General features: G+C 42.0%; 1 long non-coding RNA gene across 1 annotated transcript; it reads left to right on the top strand.

Moving 5' to 3' along the window:
- LOC120402145 lies at positions 1-25,761 on the top strand. The gene is made up of 3 exons (XR_005597015.1): positions 1-136; positions 17,191-17,272; positions 25,650-25,761. It is a non-coding gene; the product is annotated as an uncharacterized LOC120402145 (long non-coding RNA).
- The last annotated feature ends 1,708 nt before the right edge of the window (positions 25,762-27,469 follow it).

The following is a 27,469-nucleotide window of genomic DNA, read 5'->3' as shown; positions in this document are numbered from 1 at the left end:
CCTCAGTCAGCAGAGACAGGCCCACTGAAAGGGAGATAACAGCAAGTCCTCACTACTCCCAAAGCTGCAAGACCCAGCCTCAGAGCAGTATCCCCCAGGATGAGGGGCTGATCCAGGAAGACTGCCTGAGATTCAGGTCACCCTTGCCTCTCTTTGTTTTCCTGTGGGTTCCCTCTGGGAAGGAAGGAACCCCACCCCTGTCCTGCGGTGTCTGGTAGGGGTGGCGCTGGGGGGATGATAGGGGGGAGGAAGATATACAGGAGTGAAAGCAGAGTCTAGAGGGAAGTTGAGAGAGCTCCTGCCCCCCATAGCTACCAAACATATTTTAACTAAACACATACAGAGATACAAAGACACAAACACTATTTCTCTGAATATGATTGTCAGTTGAACCTGACTTTATTTTATGTTTTTGGTGGTGATTAGAGCTTGCTAAGAAAGAATTTTCTTGTCCCAGGATAACATTCAAATGTTTAGGAGTACTTGTGGCACCTTAAAGACTAACAAATTTATTTTAGCATGAGCTTTTGTGAGCTACAGCTCACTTCTTCGGATGCATAGAATGGAACACAGACAGGAGATATTTATACATACAGAGAACATGAAAAGGTGGAAGTATGCATAACAGGAAAAGTCTAATCAATTGAGATGAGCTATCATCAGCAGGAGGAAAAAAAACTTTTTGAAGTGATGATTAAGATGGCCCATAGAAGGTGTGAGGAGAACTTAACATAGGGAAATAGATTCAATTAGTGTAATGACCCAACCATTCCCAGTCTCTGTTTAGGCCAGAGTTAATTGTATCTAATTTGCATATTAATTCAAGTTCAGCCAGGGCCGCCCAGAGGGGGGGGCAAAGGGGGCAATTTGCCCTGGGCCCCGGGCTCCGCAGGGGCCCCCAAGAGAACAGCGGAGGCTCCCACCTCCGCCCCTCTCCTGGAGCCTCAGCGCACCAAGCGCCGAGTCTCCGCCGGAGCCCCTGAGCCCCGCCCCGCTCAGAGCCGCGTGGTCAGGGGGTGGGGCTGCGAGCTCCGGGCTGAGCTCAGCTCCCTCCGCTCGGCAAGGAGCTCCCAGCCCCGCCCCCTCACCACGCAGCTCTGAGCGGGACGGAGCTCAGGCCCCGCCGGCCACACGCTGCGGCTGTTTCGGCGAGGCGCTGAGACTCCGGGTGAGGAGGGAGCCGGGGGTAAGAGGCTGGGGCCGGGGGGGGGAAGCGGGACCCGCCGCGAGCGCAGCCCGGTCTTGGCGGTAGTCGGCGGTGGGGCCCCTTCCGTTCGGGACCGCGCGAAGTGCCCGAAGACCGCGGGGACCCCGCCATGAATTACCACCAAGACCGGGCTGCACTTCAGCAGCGGGTCCCGCTTCGGCGGTAATTTGGCGGAGGGGGGCCCCGCCGCGGGTCTTCGGGGCACTTCGGCGGCGGGTCCCAGAACGGAAGGGCCCCCCGCCACCGAAGACCCCAGGCCCCCGGAATCCTCTGGGCGGCTCTGAGTTCAGCAGTCTCTCTTTGGAGTCTGTTTTTGAAGTTTTTTTGTTGCAAAATTGCCACCTTCAAGTCTGTCACTGAGTGGTTAGAGAGGTTGAAGTGTTCTCCCACTGGTTTTTGAATGTTATGATTCCTGATGTCAGATTTGTGTCCATTTATTCTTTTTCGTAGAGACTGTCCGGTTTGGCCAATGTACATGGCAGAGGGGCATTGCTGGCACATGATGGCATATATCACGTTGTACACAAGTACTCCTGTTCTTTTTGCGGATACAGACTAACACGGCTGCTACTCTGAAACCATTCAAATGTTTGAAACATGTCCTTGTCTGAATTGGTCTAAACCAGAGAGAGGCACCTACCCCTGGGGTTTTAGAAACTCACCTGGGGTATGAAAGACTCACATTCATGTCCCTGCTCCAAATCAGGTAGGCTGGGCTATATAGTCTCTCTCTCTTGTTGTTGCTGTTTCACTTTGTATAATTAAATATTGCTTGAGGCCATGAAAGACAGTGACTATACAGCCCCATGGTTAGGACACTCAGACCTATATAACCCCATGGTTAGAGTAGGGACTTGACTCTGGGTCTTACATAAACTGATGTTTTGGTACACTCCCGTGTGATATGTTATTGTGGGGTGGGTCTTAGTGTCCCTTTGGGATTGACTAGGAATTTCATCCCGGACCACAGAAATCTTCCTGACTAACTGTAACAAGGCAGGGCTTATCCCTGGCTTGTTAAGGGCTCACTGCCACACCCACAATTGCCTTTATGTAATTTTATTATCCAAAGTTAAGTCAAAACAACAAAACCACAGTTCCTCAACTTGCCCTGGACTACAGCTCCTAAGAATTCCCCATTTTAGATTCCTTCCACCTCCCCTCTGAGGGGACACTAGCAGTCCTGCTTTCCTGTCTCCTTTTCCAGGGGACTTGGCTTAGCTCAGTGCTTAATTTGTAGTGAAAGAGGTTCTGGAGCTCGAACAATTTTTATACTTTCATAACTGAGGCAACCAGCCCAGAGGTGCCAGGGTTATGAACTGCTAAGCCTAGAGGTTCCAGGGCTCAGCCCTGACATAAATTAAGCACTGCCTAGCTCCCTAAAGGCACCCCATTATCAGAGAGCAAAGTGTGAAAGCGCCATACCCATGCTCTCCACCCCTTTCCTGACAGGCTCTCAGCCTGACTCTACCTCACCAAGTCATTCTCTGGCTAAATTAAGGTGTCCTTTATTAAAGCTCAACTGAAGGCAGCTGCCTAGTCACAGGTGCACTGTGTCTGCTCCCTCTTAAAGGGCCAGTGTCACACTGTGACACCACTGTTAATAGAAAGTGACCCTTTCATGTGAAAAGCTTTGGTTTTGACAAATCAGCATTTTCCATTTGAAAAAAAAAACTTTGTAAAAATTTCAGACCACCTCTAATGGTGATACAGATGTGTGAATATCAATCAGTGGGGAAATCTTAGCACTATTTCACTAGCAAAGATGCTCTCCACCTTGGTAATGGAGCCTCCTAAATTAATTTCCTGAAAGACTTCAAAACTCATGTGGCTGAAGAACTCAGGTTGGTCTTGCCTAGCTTGTGATTTGTCCAAGTTGTCTCTAGACTTGCACATAATGCTGACCCACTGCCTCAATGTGTGTCTCTGTATGTTATGGCAAGGTGGAGTAAGCCTTTACCCTGAACCAACTATCCCCTTTCCCTTATGGGTACATAACATGAGAACGGCTATACTGGGTCAGACCAAAGGCTCATCTAGCCCAGTATTCTGTCTTCTGACACTGGCCAATGCTAGGTGCCCCAGAAGGAATGAAAGAACATGTAATCATCAAGTGATCCATTCCCTGTTGCCCATTCCCAGCTTCTGGCAAACAGAGGCTAGGGACACCATCCCTGCTCATCCTGGCTAATAGCCATTGATGGACCTATCCTCCATTAATTGATCTAGTTCTTTTTTGAACACTGTTATAGTCTTGGCCTTCACAACATCCTCTGGCAAGGAGTTCCACAAGTTGACTATGTGTTGTGTGGAAAAAATACTTCCTTTTGTTTGTTTTAAACCTGCTGCCTATTAATTTCATTTGGTGACCCCTAGTTCCTGTGTTATGAGAAGGAGTAAATAACACTTTCTTCTTTACTTTCTCCACACCAGTCATGATTTTATAGGCCTCTATTATATCCTCCCCTTAGTCACCTCTTTTCCAAGCTGAAAAGTCCCAGTCTTATTCATCTTTCTTTATAAGGAAGCTATTCCATACCCCTAATCATTTTAGTTGCCTTTTTCTGAACCTTTTCCAATTCCAATATATCTTTTTTGAGCTGGAGTGACCACATGTGCATGCAATATTCAAGATGTGGGTGTACCATGGATTTATATATGGGCAATATGATATTTTCTGTCTTATCTATCCCTTTCTTAATGATTCCTAACATTCAGTTCGTTTTTTTTTACTGCCACTGCACATTGAGTGGATGTTTTGAGAGAACTATCCATAATGACTCCAAGATCTTTTTCTTGAGTGGTAACAGCTAATTTAGACCCTATCATTTTATATGTGTAGTATTTATAGGTAGTGAACAGAACATGTTGGTCTATCCGTGAAGATTCATAGATTAAGTGAGTCTACAGCACAAAGCTCTTTAGCCATGGGATCAGTATATTTATATACTAGTTGGGTACTATAATCGCTTGTAATATACAACTGCTGGTATGGTATCCTTGAAGTACCCCCACATTCTGCATAGACCCTACAGCTTTCCTTGGATTACTGATGATGAACATTAGATAATGTACAAATGCAGGGGATTAGAGTGGTGGTGTATTTAATGTGTTCTGAAACCGATCAGCTACATCTAAACTAATTAATGAAATCCATTCCAATGGCTGTGAGAGAGGCTAAGAGAACCTTTTCTGCTATAGCTTCTGTGAAGTTTTGATCCATAGAACTGCTTTGAATAGTGATCTGTCTAATCAACTCTGACTGCCTTCACACACAAGTTATGAAGAATTCCCAATCTAGTGTGTGGAAAAGATCAATTATATCTGAAATCGTGTTCTCTCTAGGGTCCAATAAATCTGAGTCAGAAGAATGCATAGTAAACTCAAAATATCCCTGAATTTGGTGCTTTTGGGTAACCAGAGATTTACAAAGCACAAAGTGATGTCTAAGCTATTGTAGGTGCCCCTCATGGTTGCTGAAAATCAGAGCATGAAATCTGGACTTTTGGTTAACCAAGATAATTAATATCTCCTTCAAGGACGGCAGCTAACCAGCTAAAATGAAATGACAGGTTTCAGAGTGGTAGCTGTGTTAGTCTGCATCGGCTTTCATGGGCTAAAATGAAAAACTCCATGCATCTGATGAAGTGGGTTTTAGCCCATGAAAGCTTATGCCCAGATAAATTTGTCAGTCTCTAAGATACCACAAGGACGCCTTGTTGTTTTTAATGAAATGACAAATGATCTCACTAGTTGCTGTCCTATTTCTATCCTCCATTTCTTGGGTATGGTAATAGAGAATCTGGTGGCAAAATAACTCCAGCAGTACCTGATCTCTGCTAATATCCTTGACTGATCATGCTCAGGCTTCAGAAGACAAAATTTTACTAAAACAGTACTAGGGAATGAAGTTGTCTTAGCCACGGACAGAAGCAATGTACTTATGCAAAGTTTTTACATTACAGAGTAGTCAAGGAGAAGGGTGGCTCCTGTATACAGCACCTGGATTATTGTGTTCAATTCTGGGCACCACATTACTAGAAAGTTATTAACAAACTTGAGGAGGGAATTCAAATAAAGAGCAATAAAAATTATGAGGAAGCTAGAGGAATTGACATGAGAAAATATTACAAAGGGTTAAATTTTTATCACTTGTCTAAGCAATAGCTCTCTAGAGTGTAAGTTATTTGAGGCAGAGTCTATCACTTACTGTGTTTGTGCCTAAAATAATGGATCCCCAAACTAGCTAGCCTCTAGGTGCTATCACTATAGAAATGTCAAATATTATTAATAGCATGGGCATAATTTATTTCAAACAAGTACAGACTCTCATATCCTCTCCCTCTTTAGTATTTAGTGTGGTACATGGGGAATAACTAGAAGTAATAAGATACAATAAAGGAAAGGAAATTTCTGGCTGAATAACATAAATTACTTCGTAACAATGCAAAGCTTTCCATTGTGGAATAGTCTCCCAAAGTAAGTGGGGGAAGTCCCATCATTTGGGATAATTAAAAGTGGATCAGAATAAAAAATGTGCTGCTAAGACATTCTCGCATTTGATGAGGAGATGGACTGGATGATTAATCATCTCTCACTTCTATGAACTAATAATTGAAGTGCTAGTCTAACTTAGCATACAATCAGTCTCTAACCACATTACAGACACATTCTTTTATTCCACTATTTCCATTTCTAAAATAAATCTTGTAGATTTTCTTCTTAAATTGTATTCTTATTCTTCCTACTTCCCAAGAAAGCCTTTAGAACCTATTGTGATAATGACCTGGACTCACTGTAGGCTAAAATTTTAAAAGCAGAGTAACGAATATGGGTGCCTCAATTTTTGGATCCCAACTTGTGACACCTTATAGGGACTCATTTTTAAGAGGGTGGCTACTCAATGCTCTGAAATTCCTTTGACGTGCTTCAAATTGGGCATCCAAAATCACCACTCTCTTGAAAATCTGGGTTTGTAGAGTCTGCTCATGTAAGCTGTCTGTGTATAGAACTGCCCTTGAATTCAGTGGAAGTTACATGTACACAAAGTTTCCAGATCTAGGCCCAAAATTTAGCCACTTATTTGTGTTGTATTTGTTGCAGTATACCTGTCATATGGGAATAAATCTGTTCAGATGCTGAGCAGATAGGATAAAAATGCCCTATAGTTTCACTACAGCCAATGTATTCTGCCTGTACCGGCATCAGACATAAAGCAGAGATATTACGGCACTTGAATCCTGTGTATTTCATATGCTTTCAGTGCTTTTTTAATGCTTGAAATGAGAGCTGTTTCAATAAGGAGAGAATATTTTTCTTTGCACTAAATGGAAGCAGTGTGTTTGGAATACAGTCTGAGACTAGGATAAACACTGATGCCATTTGTTTCAGTGAACAAGAAAAAAGCTCACTTTCTATTTCTTACACACACTCATGTACGTATCTATAGGCAGAATGTCTGACTCCTGTAGTGAAGGTTTCATGAATTTTCATTCTAAAGTGCTTTTTTTGTTTGTTTATTTCTCTCTAAGTTTAATCTTTTGCTCAGAAATTTTGTTGGCCAGATTTCTGCCCAAGATAACATTTTTTTAGTAAAAGTCTAAGCAAAAATGAAGACTATAAATAAATATACTTTTGTCATTTTAAAATAATGTATTTCACCATTTCTGAATAGTTCGAATGCCTCAAAGTATGTGCTTTTTTGTATTCCAGTGAAAATCTGCTTTGATTTGAGTAGGTCAGAAGGTTTAAAGAACAGACTTTGCCCAAGTGCATTCATGTTTTACTAACCACGTGAGTTTTTTTCATTAATGATCTTCCAGTATTCTGATAACACTGCTCATGGGTACATGTATAACTGGAATGGGATTTTCAGTCACTGAGGTGAATATGGCATTTTGTCTCTACAGTGTTTAATGGTGCATTCGTAGGTGTGTACAGAATGGGAGATAATTCCAAAGGTCTCATTCCATCTGATGCTTGAAGGTCCTGACGCTTGCCTCCCTGAGTGATCAACTTCTGTAGGGCACAGCACATCATAGGATAAAATTTTTTGGGTTTATCATTTTTCTTTTAAAACCTAGGAAATGCCATATAAAATTAATAAACATACAGATTAGGGCTGTCAAGTGATTTAAAAAAACTAATTGTGGTTAATCGCACAATTAAAAAATTAATCATGATAACATCGGTCTGTTAATAATAGAATACCATTTATTTAAATATTTTTGGATGTTCTCTACATTTTCAAATATATTGATTTCAATTACATCTCAGAATACAAAGTATACAGTGCTCACTTTATATCTTTTTTGTTACAAATATTAGCACTGTAAAAAAGAAACAAAAGAAATAGTATTTTTCAATTCACCTAATACTAGTATTATAGTGCAATCTCTTTATCATGAAAGTTGAACTTACAAATGTAAAATTATATACAATAAACCCTGCATTCAAAAATAAAACAATGTAAAACTTTAGAGCCTGCAAGTCCACTCAGTCCTACTTCTCGTTCAGCCAATCACTCATTCAAACAAGTTTGTTTACATTTGCAAGAGATAATGCTGCCCACTTCTTATTTACAATGTCACCTGAAAGTGAGAAGGGGCATTTGCATGGCACTGTTGTAGCTGGTGTCGCAAGATATGTGCCAGATGTACTAAAGATTCATATGTTTCTTCATGCTTCGCCCACCATTCCAGAGGACATTTGTCTGTGCTGATGATGAGTTCTGCTCGATAATGATCAAAAGCAGTGCAGACCAACCATGTTCATTTTCATCATCTGAGTCAGATGACACCAACAATAGTTTGATTTTCTTTTTTGATGGTTCAGGTCCTGTAGTTTCCGCATTGGTGTGTTGCTCTTTTAAGACTTCTGAAAACATGCTTCACACCTTGAACCTCTCAGATTTTGGAAGGCACTTCAGATTCTTAAACTTTGGGTGGAGTGCTGTAGCTATCTTTAGAAATGTCACATTGGTACCGTCCTTGCATTTTGTCAAATCTGCAGTGAAAGTGTTCTTAAAACAAACGCGATGGGTCATCACCTGAGACTGCTATAACATGAAATATATGGCAGAATACAGGTAAAACAGAGCAGGAAACATACAATTCTCCCTCCAGTCACAGATTTAATTAAGGCATTATTTTTGTAACGAGAGTCTTCAGCACGGAAGCATGTTCTCTGGAATGGTGGCCGAAGCGTGAAGGGACGTACGAATGTTTAGCATACCGGGCACGTAAATACCTAGCAATGTCTTGATATTTCCTATTTTCAGGTGACATTGTAAATAAGAAGTAGGCAGCATTATCTCATGAAAATGTAAACAAACTTGTTTGTCTTAGTAATTGCCTGAAGAAGAAGTAAGACTGAGTGGACTTGTAAGTTCTAAAGTTTTATATTGTTTTGTTTTTGAGTGCAGTTATGTAACAAAAAAATCTGCATTTGTAAGTTGCACTTTCATGATAAAGAGATTGCACTACAGTACTTGTATGAAGTGAATTGAAAAATACTATTTTTTAGCATTTTTACAGTGCAAATATTTGTAATAAAAGTAATATAAAGTGAGCACTGTACACTTTGTATGTGTTGTAAATTGAAATAAAATATTTGAAACTATAGAAAAACATCCAAAATATTTAATAAATTTCAATTGGTTTTCTATTGTTTAACAGTGCGATTAAAACTGCGATGAATCACGACTAATTTTTTATTCACAATTAATTTTTTTGAGTTAAGTATGTGAGTTTACTGCAATTAATCAACAGCCCTAATACAGATGCAAATTGAGGAACTTCAAAGTTAGAAAACACCAAAGTTAGCTCTGCCCTCTTGTGCATATGCCTGACAGCAGTGTTACACAACATGATTTTATGTCATTTTATTCTCCTCAAGACTCCTGTCTCATTAATTACATAGGTTGCCTAGGTTCATAACATAGGTTGAATGAGGCAGGGATACAGAGTGAATGACACAGTGATCCTGCAGAATTGTGATTTATTTGGGATGAAATTCTGTTTGCAATACCATAGTGTAAATGTACAGAAAATACTGATTTACACATGTGTTTTTGATTGCATATTTAGGTCCTGACTGGACTGGATGAATGGTGTATAGTGATTGAGACAAAGTTTCAATGCATAATGAGGATAAAAATATTTAATATTGCCTCATTCTCTGCATGCTGCCCAACTTATGCTGCCTTTGAGGCAGAGGATCCATGGGGGAAAAATTATAGGGTCATGCATTTAAAGAGTGCACCATAATGCAAATACACAAAAGACATAATTATGAGTTCACAGGCAACCTTAACTTTGACCTTTTTTTCCCTTTGCACTTTTAAAGTTCTGTTCATGTAGTTTGTAAATTCTTTCATAAGATGGAAAAAAATAGGCTAGGATAAAAATGTAGCCTAGTATCATAAAAATACTGTGTTCTGCACCTTTAGACTAAGTTCTTCATTCTTCTGTATAACGTTACAGAATACTGTTTGCCTGTACCACTATATTATCTTCTACTCTCAATATTGAGGAAAACTAATACAGGAGCAGCAAAATGTTACCATCTATATAGTACCTATGTAAAAATTTGGTTTTAGGTTATGATTTATCACTCATATTGGGCTAAGTCCTGCTTACCTTACTCACGAGTAAATCTATTGGCTATGTAATTGGGTCCATGTACACTTCATGACAGGTGCTCATTGTTTTTCAGATGTGAGTGTGAGTTCCCCACCATCCCGGGGGTGGTGGGGCTCGGCTTTGGGCTTCAGTCCTGGGGGGTGGGCAGCAGGCTCGGGCTGTGAGGCAGCAGGCTCCATCCCCCAGCCACAGTGCTTCAGGCTCTGGCCCTGGGCTCAGCCCTGACCCCCCCACATCACCCCGAGCTCCGCTACCTCCTCCAGCCCCAAGCTCCAGCCCTGGGCTCAACTCCTCATATCCTGCTGCCTCCTTCAGCCCCCATCCATCACCCCATCACCCCTGCCCCCCTCCTTACCCATCTCCCCATCCAGGGCTTAATCTGTCCCCCAGCTTGCCAGGGCTGAGCGAGTCTGCTGTGATGTTTGTATGTTTGTTAATATCACTTTTCACAGCCTCCAGCCACTTAGTAAGTCTGCTGTGAAAAGTGGTATTAACAAATATGCAAATATCACTTTTCACAGTAGCAGACTTACTAACTAGCAAGTCTAAAAAAACCCCAAAAAGCAAAACATGCAAAGCACCTTATTTGTGTTTTTGTGTAGGTCCAGTAAAGAATAGAGACAACTGTACATTATTTTTATTACTGAGTCTGCAAAAGAACCAAAACTCTACATAAATAAATTACAATAATTTGGACATGTATATGTGCATATTTAATTGTTTTTCCTAAAGTTAATTACATATTTTAGGAAAAATTGTCTGAACAGCCACCAGCAATAGTTGGTGGCCGCACTCTGAGGCCACCAAAAATTTTGGTGTGAGAACCCCCAGCTGGTATAGGAAGATGCAAATTTAACTCCAGGAAGGATTCCTCTGGTATCCCTGCTGTTTCTCCTGTTGGATGTACTTAATCATAACATTTCATGGTTGCTTACCCTACACCAGGTAGCACCATTCAGATTGGGTTCTGTACTGGCTGGTTGTGGGTCCCCCAGAAGAGAGGAGTTTGTGATTAACATGCTCCCCTCTAGCCCTCTGAGCCACTAGTGTGAACCCAGGAGTGAATTGGCACTGTAGGCACTGGATTTTAGCCTATCTGTAATATACATTACATTTAAAAGAAATACTAATTAATTGAATACTTACCTTGCATGTTAGAATATCTTAATGCTATTTCATGGTTAAATATCATATATGATTTAAAAAGAAAATATCTGATTTTATATAATACATACACACGCATATTTAAAAGTGTGTATGTACATGGGGACATCTTCCCTCTGTGGACCAAAAATAGCTTTGAGTGAGCTCTTTCATTTGAGTAGCAGCTGCTTTTAAAAATTGCTGAAGTATATATTTACAGGCACCAGAGGAGCCATTCTGGTGTATTGGGTAAGTGACTGAGGAGCATTTTATAGCCTTCCATAAGAAATGTGTTTTGTAAATAAGCTACAAAAAGAAATGCACCAAAAAAAAATCAAGTTTGTGATGTAACCTGACAATCTAATCCCCTTGCATTGATGGCTGGCAGATTTTTATTCTGGACTGCTTATGTAAGAATACAAGAAATGTCAGCCTCACCTTTTAATAGTCTGCCGTTTGATAGTTTCTGTTATGAACTTACTGTATCTAGTAAGCTTATTAGAGGTAATTATCATCGTGTATAGTAAAGAGTGCTTTGATTAGTCTTCTGGTTAGAGCTATTTGTACCACGTAAATGTGAGCATTCTTTCTATCTTTATGTTGTACTTTGGGGAGATTTTAAAAAAAAAAGCAATAAGAATATTTTCATAAGCTAGTCATATCCTAAATATGGGAAGCAGACAACAGAATTAAGACTGTACTACTATTTACAACAAATACAATTATATTTTTTTCATTAGTTCACTGTAAAATGAAGCTCCTTGTTGATAGAGGGAAAAGATCGATCATGCAATGGAAAGAACCAAGATAAATGAATTTGTGCTCTCTGTTTCTGGAGAACGTGCCCCTACCTGAACTCCCAGCAATGTATAGGGCATCTCAGTAAAATGGAGTAGAGTATCTTAGGGAAGTGGTCTCTGCTTTCATCAGACAGCAGAAATTTACTTGTCACAAGGGCAATCTTGTAGAGAATATCTAAAATGAGAAGTGGGAACAATGCACAGGATCATTGCTGGAGAGAATTGAACAAGGTGACAGGTCAGCTCATGGAGGAGTATGTTATAGGAGCATGACACAGGGAACTTTAGAGGTTCTGGTTCCCGACCTTTATAGCCTCATAGGGGAATGGGATGGGGCATAATAATACTTCAGTAATGTGGCAGTTCCATCTCCACATGACCATCAGTGCCTCTCAGACTGCAACACCAGTAGAGAAAATTAAATGAAGGGATCTCCAAGAGTTGGCCCATTTGTCCGCCCACAAGAGGGAAAGCAGGTGGGCAAAGTAGTAGGAAATCTCAACAGAGATGATGACAAAGGGAGAAGTGGGGCATGAAGAAAATTCTACACTCTTGCCTCAACAGTTAACTGTTGGAACAGCATACGAAGGGATGTGGGGATCCTCTACGACATAAAGATCTTAAATCAAGAATGCATGTCTTCCCAGGAGCTATACTCCAGTTCAACCACAAGTTATTGGGTTCAGTGCTGGAATTACTGGGTGAAGTTCTATGCCATACACAGGATGCCAGACAAGATGACTGTAATGTTCCCTTCTGGCCTTAAAAACTGTGAATCTATGGATAGTGTTTTCTAGGTGGGGATGAAGCTAGGAAGTGAGCAGATAATAGTTGTGGCTTTTCTTCGTGCTCCCATGGTGGTGTTTTGTCAGATAAGTTGGGAGACTGCCTGGAGTGCTTCTTTCCTGCTCTTGCAGGAGCATACTAACAGTAGCAGGTTCTCCCAGCTTGCATTCCTCTGGTGTCTGAGCAGAGTGTCTGTCAGTGAAGGAGAAAGAGGAAAAACATAAAAGCAAAACCAGGAGAGGAGGTGAAAGGCAATGTCACATCTAGATGAAGTAAATATTTATTTGGATTTGGACAATAGAGTAACCACTGGGCAAATGCATTCCGTTCTGATTCTGGGCTTGTTTCTCCACTCGGTAACACCAGCTTCACGTCCATTTCAAGTCCATTTGAAATCAACGCATTTACACCAGCATAAAGCTGAAGTGAAGAATTTGAGGCTGGGATCGCTAACTTGCACTGGTTCTATTGCTGTGGCACAGAATAACACTCTGGGCTAGCATGTGGAATTTACATACTGCCTTGCATTGGGAACAGTATGGCACTTCAATGCTCTGGTGCGTCAATGCTCTGAGGGAGCTTTGCGAGGGATGGTGTGTTAGGGAGGCACAATCCCTCCAGAACTCCAGGGAATTCAAGGAGAAGGTACAGTGTGCTCCCCTCTATGGCTAGTCAGTTCTGTTGACAAGTGCAGAAGGGGGGACCCTCAGATTTATGGCCCCGCCTCCTATCCCCTTTCATTGTCCTCTTTGAGGTGGATTCCACCTCCAGGAGTCCTAAGAGGGAACAGTCCATAGGCTCAGATAAACTCATGAATGGGGAATGTGATTGGTCTCTGCACAGGGGACACCAGGGAAGGGGGAAAGTTCCTTGTGTCTTCCCCTGAATTGTGCACCCCACTTGACAGCCTATCAGCATTTAGCCCAGTATTGGGACAGTTCACGTGTCTATTAGAATATCTGAAACAGAAACATTTATATAACTTTTTGTACAGTTTGCTTTGGAAACAACTCAATTGAACCAAACTCCTAAAAGCTTTTATATTCTCAGGAATGTTGTTCCTTTGAATACCGTTCAAGCGTCATACAGAGTTACATTCAGATAATTCACCTTGCAACAGCCCGCTTCATAATCATCATGTTCCCATTATGCCTCTGGCGTTTAGGGCAGTGATGAAGCTCCTCCACTCCTGTCTTCTCTGGCAAGTCATTCAATGATTCCCCAGCTGTGCCCCAGGTTTTTTAGCTCAGGTTCCACAGCTCTTCACCATGTTTTCGGGCAGCCTCGTGTTCGCTTGCCTTCAGATGTCCATTTTATTGCTACTCTGGTGATGGAATCAGTTTCCATCCAAAGCACATGGCCAATCCATCTCCAATACCTCCTGGCAATGATGGTGCTCAGATCCTCTTGGCTGCACTGTGTCAATAGATCTTGGTTTGAGATTGTTCTGGGTGAAAAGATACAGAGGATTTTTCTGAGGCAGATTGTATGGAGACAGTTTGGACATGTCATACTTTCTCATTCCCCAGCATTCTGCACTACAAAGTAATGTTGAAAGTACACAGCTCTGATAAATCTTGAGTTTGCTTTTGGTGCTGTATTTTGCTGATTTCCAGACTGTATTTAAGCTCCTGAAGGTGTTCCTGGCTTTATTGATTTTGTTCTGGATGTCCTGGCTTGTTCCACCATCATGGCTGATGGAGTTGCCCAAATATGTGAATGTTTCTACATTGGTGAGAACAATCCTCTATCCCTACTGGTGATGGTGAGTCAATATTAAAGGTCACAATGTCCATCTTATTGTGACTTATTTTCAGTCCAATTTGCTAGCCTTCTCAAAGTCTATGAAATTTATGTAGAGTTGTCATTGCCATTCTAAGCACTGTTCTATTATGTTTCGTAGAGTGAAGATCTGGTCTGTGCATCCATGCCCTTTCCAAAAACCAGTTTGCTCTTTTCTGAGAACGCTATCAACTGCCTCTGATATACGCTAGACTATAATCTTACACAGTACTTTGCTTGGCACAGATAAGTGTGATATCACACCAGTTATTACAATCACTGAGAGTTCCTTTCTTTGGTATCTTCACTATAATCCCATTGGTCCGCTCATCTGGCACTTTTTCCCTTTCCCAGACTGATGTAAATAGAGGGGCCAGGATAGATGCTGCTAATTTAGGATTTACCTTGAACAATTTCTGCATTCAAGTTATCCTTGCCAGAAGCTTTTCCGCTTTTTAAGGATTTGATGGCTTGAATGATCTCTTCCTTAGTTGGGGTGTCCGTGTTGAAACCAAGATCATCGTCTGCCTCCTGGATGTTTGCTTCCTCTATAGGTGGCTCCCTGTTGAGCAATTCTTTGAAATGCTCTGTCGGTGCATTTCTCGTTCCTTTTCGGTTGTTAGTAGATGTCTTTGTTTGTTCCTGATAAGAGTGTGTGTTTGGTGTCTGCCATTTACCACTGATAAACTGTCATTTTGAAGAGGAGGGTAGCTGCCTTTAAAAGCTGAATTTCCCAGATAGTCTGGGCAGGGCACTGTGCACTTGTTATGAACAGTCATGTGGGACCATACACAAGAATAAAGCAACGTGAAACAAAATTTTCTGACTCTTTGATTCACCTAAAGTTCTGAAAAACGTTGTTTGGGTCAACCCTTTTTAAAAAGATTTTTTTTTCCAGCACTGCTAGTGAACCAAAAAAATCAGTTATTTGCACAGTTCTACTGGGTAATGCTTATTGTCTGGAAAAAGAAACATCTATAGCTTTTTAAAATAAACTTTTTATTTTGTTGCAGCATGTCTGTTCATAAAGGGCCAACATTTCTTTCTAGTGTTGTTTTGGTAGCTGGATGTATCAAATTATGAACACAACTTCTTGGAAAAACAGTCTGGGTCTTTATCAGTTCCTAATAATGAAATAGAATTGGGCATAATAACTCATTTAGTAGAATAAAATTACTATAGTATCAGTAGTACATAACTGCAGAACCTTAAAAGAATTACTTAACTTCTGCAGCTTTTGGACCCTCATGAGATTTGTGAGACTTACTGATTTCATTTGCAGGTCTACTCTTAAAGTCATTGATGAAAAAGTGTAATGTTAATGCAATAACTAAAAGGTCTGTCATTTTTCTGTCAGAGGCTCTCTGACAATAGCAATTTGTATTGTCTAGTTGCAACTGCAAGTCTGCTCAATAGAATGTCCTCATAAAATTTCATCAATGTGAATACAGCTTGGATTTTTTTTTTTGCAGACACCATTTAAAAAGCTTTAGCACCTGCTGAGGTTACTGTGAGTTGCTATCAGGGCTGGCTCTAGCAATTTCGCCGCCCCAAGCATGGCGGCACACTGCAGGGAGCGCTCTGCCACTCGCCGGTCCCGCGGCTCCGGTGGACCTCCGGCAGGCATGCCTGCGGATGCCCCACTGGAGCCGCAGGACCGGCGGACCCTCCACAGGCACGCCTGCAGGAGGTCCACCGGAGCCGCCTGCTGCCCTCCCGGCAACCGGCAGAGCGCCCCCCATGGCATGCCGCCCCAAGCACGCGCTTGGCGCGCTGGGGTCTGGAGCCAGCCCTGGTTGCTATCCACTCTTCCACACTACCATCTCCTCCAACTACTGTGGATCTAGTGATTTGTATTTGAGAGGGACCAGGAGGACACAGTCAGCTCATGGACACCAGCAGTATACCATGGTGACCCCTCCACTCTGGGGAAGCCCTAAACCCTTGAGGCAGTTTTTCTAGGGGCATCCACTAGTGGAGGAGGCCCTGAAAACATTGGTTCTATTGTAAAAGGTACAGAAGACCACAGAGCGGGCATAGAGACACAAGGATATATAGAGAGAATGGGCCTCCAGTTCTGAGTAAATAATGACCTGGTCACTCCATGGGTGGAGTGTACCATAGTGTACCACCAATGGTTCATAGAATGAGAAGATTTATATCTAGTCAATTTGTTGAGAGAGGTACATGCGTGTCTATTATATGCATACATTTAACAGTCCAACTCATATTCATGGCTATTACTTACAGAAACCTTAACCTGCCTGTACTGCCCCGAGAACATTCACATCTCGTTCCCTGCTTGCTTTGAAATTTGTAACCCTTATTGCATTACCTTTTTGGTAACATTTAACTTGTAAATCTGTGCTGAGTGGCCAGAAGACTGTTACTTTAAAAATAAATATTAGGTGTAAAGTAGGTACCTGAATAAAAAGGAAACGGCTTCAGGGTCAGGCAATTTTTTCCTGCAAAATGAACTTGGGCCTAACAAAATTACTTTTTAGTCAGTTTTTCCTAAAATATTATAAAATGATTTGAAATAATTATAGCAACATGGATGGCAAACCAGTGACATTTTAAGGTTATGAAATTGCTTTTAAAGTATACACACAGTATAGTACCTTTATTTCTGCAGGCTACAAGCAGTGAGCTGAAACTAATAACAGTAAGTTACTCAGTGTTTTACCTGACAAACCATGATTTATTTAACAACTTACTGAAACTGAAATATTTGCAGAGGAACCAGCTAGTTTAGTCCTTCCAATATTTTACATGTTAAGTCTTGGGTATTCAGAGACGGTTTCGATGCAATCAACAATGATCTTCTCAGACTAGGAGGCAGCGTGGCCCAAGGACAAGATACTGGGAGGCAGGAGATCTGGATTGTATGCTCGGCTCTGCTACTGCTTTGGGTAAGTCACTTCAACTCCCTGTGCCTTAGTTTCCCCATATGTAAAAAGTGAATGCTGACTTTTGGAAAGCACTTTGAGATCAATGAGTGCTATATAACAGATAAATATTAACTTATTTATTAATTATTTTAAAATACCCTCATCCATTTTGGGACCATGTAGAACACATAACTCCATGCAACTGACAAATTGAATCATTTGAGTTAAGCCAGAAATGGCATAGGGGCTACCCCAGTCAAGGATCAGTGACATTGTGCTGGGTACTGAACAAACACATAAGAGAAAGATGGCTCCTGTATTTGATCCTTACCAGATGAGATATTAATCTATCTGATTATTTTATCTATTAGATTTCAACATTCTTATAAATCAGCATTTCTTACAGAAGATTTTAAATGTATATCTATACAGTAGATGCCCTTAAAACTTGCACTTATAGATTTTCACAAGCCTTAGTAGAGCCACCAGGGAAATTCGGGGAAAGTAAGCAAAATCCCTTGCATTGCTGCATTTGGGCTCCCCTAGATCATAGCTCTGGCTCCCCATGAAAAGCAGCCATTTAGAAATAGGTGTGGGCCCTGGGTCTTTACAGTATATCCTGCCCTTGAATTATCAGCATATAAATAACCTGGTTTTCTTTAATATCAGCTGACCCAAAACTAAATCACACAAATAGCACGTCTCTTCGAAAGGGACAGTTGATAACACTACCATTCCTGCTGGCTGTGATTTCATTAGACATGGCAGCTGATGTTTTTCAGGAGGTGAGTTTCCTTAAGAGCTTCCTGAAGGTCTTTTCCTAACTTCTCATTACAGAGATCCCTGGGGGTGTGACACTCTGGGTATCAGTCTATCACATTCTGGGGTGCAATCCAGACCAGTGTGGGGTTCTGTCACCACTTGCCCTGTGACTCTGGTTCCTTAACTGCTCTGCTGCTGAGGCTCACAGCCCAGATGCCAAAAGACAAGCATGCAGTATCCTGAGTGTGTGTGCTGTGCAACCCTGGTTCAATGCTCTGACCTGAGCAGCCTGCCTACAGCACCACAGCCCCACTCTGGTTTCCACTAGCTTTGGATGCACCTGTCAAGATGACACCAAGACCCTCCAGTCACAAATTTTCCAAAACACTGTGCTCTGTAATGTCCAGTCCTTTCCTGGACCCTTCAAAGGAATAAGGTTTGTTTGCTCCTTTAAAGAGATAATATCCAGGAGCTTGCCACAGTAATTGGAGTTAACAATCACTTCCATTCAAACACAGGACACGGCTGGTTTAGACTAAAAGTAAAACAAAAAGGACATGGGTTAAGCCAGGGATGCCAAGTAAAAAATAAAGTTGGGAAGGGTTACAAACAAATAAAAGTAAAATGCCGCAGTTCTCAAACTTCATTTCATCACAACCTCCTTCTGACAACTGTTGGGATTTTGTGGTTCCCAATAATAACCAAATGAGTCAGAGGCTGGGCAGAATCAAGGGTCTTCAATTCAACTCAACAAGACTTTATTCAGTGTGCACAAAGGAAGAGCCCCTGGTACAAAAATCAATCAGAGTCCCTCCAGCAAGGAGCCCCTCCCATTGCTATTTTATAGCACATAATAAGTTACATAACACAAACCTCTAACCAATCATATTTAACCTTTCTATATATGGATTTATTCATCACATGCTTATACTTCTCCGCTCCACATGCCGAGCTCGCCCTTCTTCCCTTGACCTTTTCTAGAATGTTCCTAGGGTGGTGAGCCACGGCATGCTTCTTTATACATAAATCACATTTTGTTTAAAATGAACACAAGCAACAAAAATTACTACATGACCCTAGGCAGGGGAACTGAAGCTGAGCCTGAGCCCTACCTTCAGCCTTGGCAAGGGATTTTGGGCTTCAGCCCTGGGTGTGTGTGTGTTTGGGGGGGGGAGCATCGGGATTTGACTTCACCCTGGGCCCCAGCAAGTCTAACACCAGAGCTGGAGACACCATTAAAATGGTGTCAGAGCCCATTTTAGGGTCCTGACCAACAGTTTGAGAACAGCTGTTCTAATAGCTAAGACTTAACAAGCTACAGCTTTGGTTCTGGGTAGATTTCTTACCAATTTTTTGTTCCCAGAGACTTCAACCCCCTTGGTTCACAGATCCATCTTTCTCAGCTTGCAAGAACTCTCACCCATTGTATCTGTCTAGTGATGAATACGAAGATGACTTCTCCTCTTTCCTTATATCTTCCCACACTCACTGTTTTGTCCCTGGACTAAGGATGAACTCATGATGTTCTTCCTTTTTGGTGGACTTCCCATTCCCCTGCTGATTCGTATGTAAAAGGAGCTTCCACTGTTTTTGGTCACACCTTACTTAATGTCCCTTCAGACAGGGAGAGAGCACTCTTCCTTCCAGTCTGGGGGAAAACCTGTTTCTCCTTGTGTTTGGTCACAGACTTCAAAGCATGGTATCATTAAATATCCATATTTTCCCCACATAGCTTTAATACATTTCACAATGATATTAATCATCAGTGTGTCCTTAGCTTTTAGAAAAGATGTCACTCTATACCCCTGTATAATACAGTAATATTGTATACAGTCCATTGATTCAATTACTTATTTAAGATTCAGACCCCCACAAGAGGCTATCTTCCCCCCCCCCCCTTGTTAGGTTGATGGCTTTGTTGAGCTTTTATGTAAATGTGCCTTCACTATCTGTGCCTGATGACGAGCAAATACACATTCTTTTGTCTAGCGCAGACTGAGCTAATGCATGGCTTGCCAAACATATTTTAAGAATATAATTCTAACACCTATTTTAAGTCTTTGTGCACACCCTGCACATATACCATGCAATAATTTTTGGAACCAGTGTGTTATTAGTTTGTACATGATATCTTACATGACACCTTTTTAGATACAGATTATGACTATGGCGTGTTAGGTGTAGGGAGTATGTCAGGCCTGATAAGAGCTGATGACATAGAATAGTGACCACAAATGGGCCTGTGTGTGTCAGTTTCCCACTGAATAGCTGAGCTCCTACATTGAGGTCAGAAAGCAGTTCAAACAGGTACTTCTGCATTGTAGAGAAGAGCATAAAATTGGACCCAGCTGGTGCTATCCCCTCACCCAGGACCTTCTAGACACCAAATTGTGCAGCACGGACCCCTGACCTTTGAGGGTAGTAGGACCCATTTGGTATCTTTCTTCCTCCAGCCATGTGACCTTTGCAAAAGAAACTGCCGGGAAGAGCCAGCCAGGTACTGAAGCTGGCACAGCAGCTGCAGGAGGCAGTTCAAGTATGGACTCACAGACAAAGATGATGTTCTCACACTTTCTGCAGCTTTCACCCTGAACTTTCTCTCCCCTGTGCTGACTGGCTGTTTGCTCCAACCCAGTCCCACCCTCTGCCCCCAGTCTCTTACTCCCTTATCTCCCCTTTGTCTTTCCATCTAGCTATTTCTCATGTAACACAACCCCACTTAAATGATGTAAACAACAAAACCAAACCAAAATATTGCAGAACTGACATGGAGTTTAGTCACTGTATTGTTTGCTCAGCTTGTGTGTTCTATTCCTTTCCCCTATTCTGTGTCTGCCATGTCTAGTTGGACTGTAGCCTCTGTATTATACTATTTTTGTACTGTGTGTACCACAATGGGGCTGTATTCTTGGTTGGCTCCTAGGCACTGGCATAGTAAACATGATTATAATGACTTCTACCACAAGTCTAATAATTATAATTAGTAGGGCTTGAGCTGGAGTGTCATAAACAGATAGTTAAGGGTTAAGGTCTCTTTTACCTGTAAAGGGTTAACAAGCTCAGTAACCTGACGGACACCTGACCAGAGGACCAATCAAGGAACAAGATAATTTCACATCTCTGTGGAGGGAAGTCTTTGTCTGTGTTCTTTGTTTCGGGTTTTGTTCTCTCTTTGGATCTAAGAGGAGCCAGACGTATTTCCAGGGTCTCCAAGTTTCCTGAAGTATTCTCTTCTATTCAGTATAGTGAGTATTAGAAAGGCAGATTAGTCTTCTAATTAATTTCTGTATTTGCAAATGTGTTTTTGCTGGAACCCTATTTTATTTTATTTTTTGGTTGCTGTATTTGTCCTGATGCTAGCTCTCTAGTTTCATAAGTTATACCCTGTAACGTTTCCATCCTGGTGTTAGAGATAGTGTACTTTCTTTTAATCAAATCCTTTTCTTTTTAGAACCTGATTGATTTCTTCCCTTGTTTGGATTTTCAGGGGAAGGGGAGGGGGGAAAAGCGAATCCCTCTTTGTTTTGATTCAAGGAGTTTGAATCAAGGTGATCTCTCCCAATGACTAGGAGTGGGGAGGAGGTGGGGGAATGGTTTATTTCCCTTTGTGTTAAGATCCAAGGAAGTTGGGATCTGTGTTACCCAGGGAAAGTTTGGGGGAACAGGAAGTGTGCTAGACACTGGAATTTCTAGCTGGTGGCAGCTTTACCAGATCTAAACTAGGATTTAAGTTTAGAGGAGCCTATGCAGGTCCCCATCTTGTGAACCCTAAAGTTCAAAGTGGGGAATAAACCTATGACATGGAGGAAAAATGGTTTGAGGGTAGAGTATCATTTACTGGAGACACCAACATGAGATGACACTTAAGTAGATTGTGTAGCTGTTCTTATTGTGTATTTTACAGGGCTCCTCAGGCATGACCGAGTTGGCTCCTCATCAATGGGCTTTAGATACCCTCTCACAGGTTCTGATGGGATCCTTGGGTTTTGTTCCCATTTGGTGAAGCTTTGGTGTCCTGGATGGTGGTGTAAGATTAGCACCTCCTCATCTATGGTCTCTTGGCTCAGTAACTCTAGAGGGAGCAGGGAGTTGTAGTACTCTCATTTGCACATGAGTGGGTGGGTGGTCATTAGAGATACCTCACAGATAATTGAGCTGACTTTTGCAATATAATCCTGTTTTTTCTTCCCAGGTGCTTTGATCAGTAGTGAAATAAGTAGCAATGATAATGACGTTATCATAAATGGGTATCTTTGTTAACAACCCATTGAGCAGTGCACACTTCCCAGAGATGGTACTTCAGCTCTGTGCTAACTCAGGTGGACATAATTGCATTGGTTACAATTGGTTCATGTTTTGAAGGTTTTTCTTGCAGCCATGAAGACTTGAGATTTTTTTTTAAAGGAAAGCTGAGAAGACATGAACATGTTTGAAGCCTCAGGAAAGCAAAAGGACCAGACTGTTGACCCAACCCAGTTCATATACTCACTATTAGTAACTAGTTCTCCACCTCACAACAAGATCCTGAGCATTTGTAAATTCATCAACTAGCCCTTCATTCTTTCCACTGCAACAGACAGACCTTATTTCTCCATCAAGGGAACTTTGAGCCTTGTTTTGAATTCAGCTGAAAAAACACACACAAAATGCAATGTGAGGGTTAAAAAATGAGGTACAAAAGTCTGGAATTCTAGTTTGGAGGTTGGCAGAATAGCCTGAGCTATGTCCCCAGTGGATGTGTCATGGCTCAGGTATAACATTTCTTTTCCTTTCCTGTACTTCAATTTACATTTCTGCTGCAGAACAGAGCAGGCTATATATATATATTTTCATATATATTCTAATGAGTTAAACCTCTGTTAGGAATGTGAAAATCTCTAAAGGAAAATTTTTACTAAGTCTCCCTATATATATATATATATGTGTGACAATTACTTATAACCTTTGAAACAATTGTAAATATTGACAATAACTCTTTTAAAGATAAGACTTTCAAGGGAGGTTTCATAAGTACTTAATACTACCACATGTTCAAATGCAAAATATAATTATGCAAAATATAACTGTACATTCCTCTAGGGCTCTTCTCTGGGAGAATTTACCCTTCTCAGTCTCTGTGGAATAGTGTCTAAGCCTCCTGAAAGGCACACCAGTGCCTTAAAATCTGGGAAACAAGTGATAGCCCTGCAGTCTCCTTTAAAATCCCTTTGAGTCTCTGCAACAACAGTCTGCAATTTGCACAGCTGCAGCAATTCTAATCCACTTCTTCTCTTGTGGGGCAAGAAAGTCTGCTGTTTAAATCCACCAAACTGGCAAAGTCCCTGGAATACAATCTTTTCAGCACAGCCTTCTGGTCCTTCTGTTGCTCCACTGCTGAATCCTCTACTCTGGCTCCCACTTCTATTAATAAACTCTCCCTGCTTTCAATGGCTCCAGTCCCAGAGTGTGACTCTGGGTGTGTCCTGCCAGAGTGCTTGTGCACAATGGACTCAGCTTGTACCCTACTTCTTGGCACACCACCATTTCAGTGTCTTTGAATTGGTGGGGGGCCCCATATGGCTGCAGCATGCTCGGAGCACATGCTTTGGCAGCAAGCTCTGAACAGGCCCTGAGGAGAGCCAAACAGAAAGGGTGTATTTACACTGCAGTCAGAGGTGTGAATGCAGCATGTGTAGGCAGACCTTTGCTAGCTTTACTCTAGTTAGCGCAGCTAAAAATAGCAGTGATGACATGGCAGTGTGGGCTTCAGCTCTGGCTGTACGAGCCTACCCAGAACTCTGGGTACATGCTTGTGGTGTTAGGCCATGCTGGGGTCCGTGCCACTGTGCTGTCACTACTACACTGCTATTTTTAGCTGTTTTGGCTAAGTTAAAGCTAGCATAGGTATGACTACATGAGCTGCAATCTCATTTCCAATTACACCATAACTACACAGTCTCACAACCAACAGGAGGGAGGGAGAGAGAGAGAGAGAGAGATGAGAAGGCTCCCTGTGCTCTCTTTACATCCCTTTATTAATAGTGTTGCCAACTCTCATGATTTGTGCAAATCTCTTAATATTTGGTGCTTTTCTTAGCTCTCCAGATCCTGGATTCATGTGACTTCATGAGGCTCTAGCCCTCATGGTTATGGAAAAAAAGTTTGAAAATATGAACCCTAAAGGCTCTGACACCATATATAAATAAAAAGAACCCCAAAGATGTTTTAAGTAAATGTTATGAGGAGGGTAGTCAGACTCATGATTTTTTGAATGTTTGAGGTTGGCAATACTGCATTAAATGTAAGAGCCCAGAAGTTGTCCCTATATATGCAGATCCACTAAAGTCTGTGCTGTGACCAAGATAAACTGATCTCTGGAACAGACAAGTGTCTGCTGCTAAAGTCCTGCTGAATCTTTGAAATGTAGGGGTGTGACGTTATTGATATAAATTGGGACCATATAGAACATGGGTTGCAACCAAGGTCCTGCAGTGGCACCAAATCTTAGATAAAGGGGGTCATCTAAGGTGTCTAAGACCAGATTATGGGTTGCTGGTTATAATTATGCTGTCTATATGTCTGTATCATTTGTAGTTAAAATTATAAGTATTGGCTCTGTAATGTCTATAGTTTGTAATTCTGCTCTGCCTCTGGGAAGTGTCCCAGACAAGCTGATGTTAGCCCGGCATAGCTGGATTGATGGCCCATTAAAGGGCCATCGGCTACACAATTGACCCATGGAGAGAAGGCAGACACGCCTTGTGACTCAGCAAAGTATGCAGGGACTGGCCCATGTGACTCTAGGCTCCATTTTGCTGTAAATTTCCACAGTGAAGACAAAGGGATTCTTACACCTGGAAAAGTCTATATAAGGCCAATGCCTCATCTCCATCTGGTCTTCAATCCTGCTTCTGACCTCTGGAGGGACTTTGCCACAAACTGAAGCTCTACACCAGGGACTGAGGACCCATCCCAGCGGGGGATGTTCCAGAGACTTAATCTAAACCTGCAGTTTACTCCAGCACTGCTGCAAGCCTGAACTAAGAACTTTGCCATTACTGTATGTAATTGATTGCATTTAACCAATTCTACCTCTCATCTCTACCTTTTTCCCTTTGTAAATAAACCTTTAGATTTTAGATTCTAAAGGATTGGCAACAGCGTGATTTGTGGGTAAGATCTGATGTGTATATTGACCTGGGTCTGGGGCTTGGTCCTTTGGGATCGAGGGAACCTCTTTCTTTTATTGGGGTGTTGGTTTTCATAACCATTTATCCCCAGGACGAGTGCACTGGTGGTGATACTGGGAGACTGGAGTGTCTAAGGAAATTGCTTGTGTGACTTGTGGTTAGCCAGTGGGGTGAGACCAAAGTCCTTTTTGTCTGGCTGGTTTGGTTTGCCTTAGAGGTGGAAAAACCCCAGCCTAGGGCTGTAACTGCCCTGTTTAAGCAATTGGTCCTAATTTGGCACTCTCAGTTGGGTCCCGCCAGAATCGCTCCGTCACAAGGGGTGATGGATTAAGACTTCAAAGGGATGCACAGCTGGTAGCATGGTGGTAGTAGGAGTTGTACAATTCTTTGTAATCTGACCAATAATGAAGGTGAAAGGGATGAAGAAGAGGTTGCCAGGAACTAATGAAATATCCTTTGTTCCACAGGATAGAATGAACTGCATTTGAAAGTACTACCCTTGCTATGGATGGCTGTGAAATTCCACATTACTAAGGTGAAGAGACAAGAATAAAATGGGGGTTTTAAAGAAAGCAAAAACACAAACAAAAAACCCCCACCAAAACACACACATTCTAGACTTGAACTCTTGCAGGTTTTATCTTTTCATTATTAAAGCTTTAAAATATTTTGCAGTAAATTCAAAATGTCATCAGTGTTTGAACACTCTTGCTTTGACAAAAGAACTCACAGTCCTTAGATGATTAGCAAGAGATGCCTCACAAGACATATAAGGAGATACTAAGCTACAGGATTGTTATGTTATTGTTGCCTCGGAGAAGAATGCAGTGTTTCTGGGGAAAATAATATTAATGTCCCCTCCCCCACAACAGAACTGACTAAAGTTAATGTTCTGCTGGAAAATGTTAATGAATGGCTGCCATCCTGCAGGTTCTTGATCTATAGGCTATTAAAGACCTGGTAAAGCTGGTGGGTGTGCTAAGCATCGCTTTTTCAGGCTAAATGGAAGGCTAAATTAAGCCTCTTTATGAAGTTAGATAGCTGGAAGAGTAGATGCCACAGTCCAAAGCACTGGGCTGCATGGCAAGGCCTGATCAGAACCTAAGCTGTGGGATTCTGAAGGAGCTAGGGAATTGTTTGGCAAGCTGTGTGTGTGTGTGTTGGGTGGAGAAAGAGACAGCAAGATAAGCAGCTACAAAAGTGTCCCTGAGAGGGAACAGCAAGACAGAGCTTCTTGGGACACAGAAGTGACTGAGGTTGGGGAGGTGCAGACTTGGAAATAGTGAGCAAAGAAACTTCCTGCGATTTGTTTCTAATGTGCTCAGGGAAACAGGACTTTGTTGACATTCTTTTTAACCAAACAAGATTGAACCAAATATACCTGACTTGTATAATCCATTTCTTCTCCTAATGGAAACAACCCAGCAGGGCCCCTATCACAAACCTCATTGTCTCAGAATGCCCCTTCATGACATAGTGGGGCATTACAGCAGCTCTGCCTCAGTTTACCCTCTGTGACTTAGCCCTCCAGCCAAGCCATTAACAAAAGCCAACCCCTTCTGATGTATCCACATTCAAAACAAACAAAACACAAAATCTTTGTCCCAGTCTCAAACTGGGCTGAGCCCCTCCTTCCCAAGGAGGTCTGTCTTCTCTCCTCTTATTCAAGCACTCTTCTGACCACCCTCCAGGCTCAGCTTTCACTCTTCCCAGGCTCCTTTTTGTCTCTCCCTTCAGACCCTCCTGGGGTCCTTCCCAGGCAGCCAATGCCAGGCCTTTCTGCCTGGCATCTTCCACAGACCTGCCTATCTTGTGCTTTTCCTCTGGCTTCTCAGAACCTTCTGTTCTCCTCTCCAGCCAGCCTTCACTTCTGGGCTTCCTTCCTCTTAAATCCAACCCTGCACAGTTGTAGCAGGACAGGGCTTAATTGAACAGAGCTGACTTGCTCATCACCTCTTGACCTTTAAGAAGAAGACCACCCAGTTACAGCCCCAAATATTGGCTAACCACTCAGGTCAAAGGGGCACCGTTAATATGAGCGGCAAAGTACACCTCAGATACCTCATGTGTCCCCGAATAACTCTATGGCTTGAAGATAGAAACCAGATCAGGGCAATCTGGGTATCAACAGCCATGGGAACACAGTATATTAGAGAGAATTACACTCTACAGAAAACAATGATGTGGGCTCAATAGCTATCCTGCTTAGCTTGGCATGCCAAGACACTTAAAAAAACAGTCAACAGAGAGAGAGAGGGAAAGAGAGAGCAGTGAAAATAACTACTAA

The sequence above is a fragment of the Mauremys reevesii genome, linkage group 3 (assembly GCF_016161935.1).
Source record: "Mauremys reevesii isolate NIE-2019 linkage group 3, ASM1616193v1, whole genome shotgun sequence".
Taxonomy (NCBI): domain Eukaryota; kingdom Metazoa; phylum Chordata; order Testudines; family Geoemydidae; genus Mauremys; species Mauremys reevesii.
The sequence above is the reverse complement of the archived record's forward strand: the minus strand, read 5'-3'. Positions and strand labels throughout refer to the sequence as shown.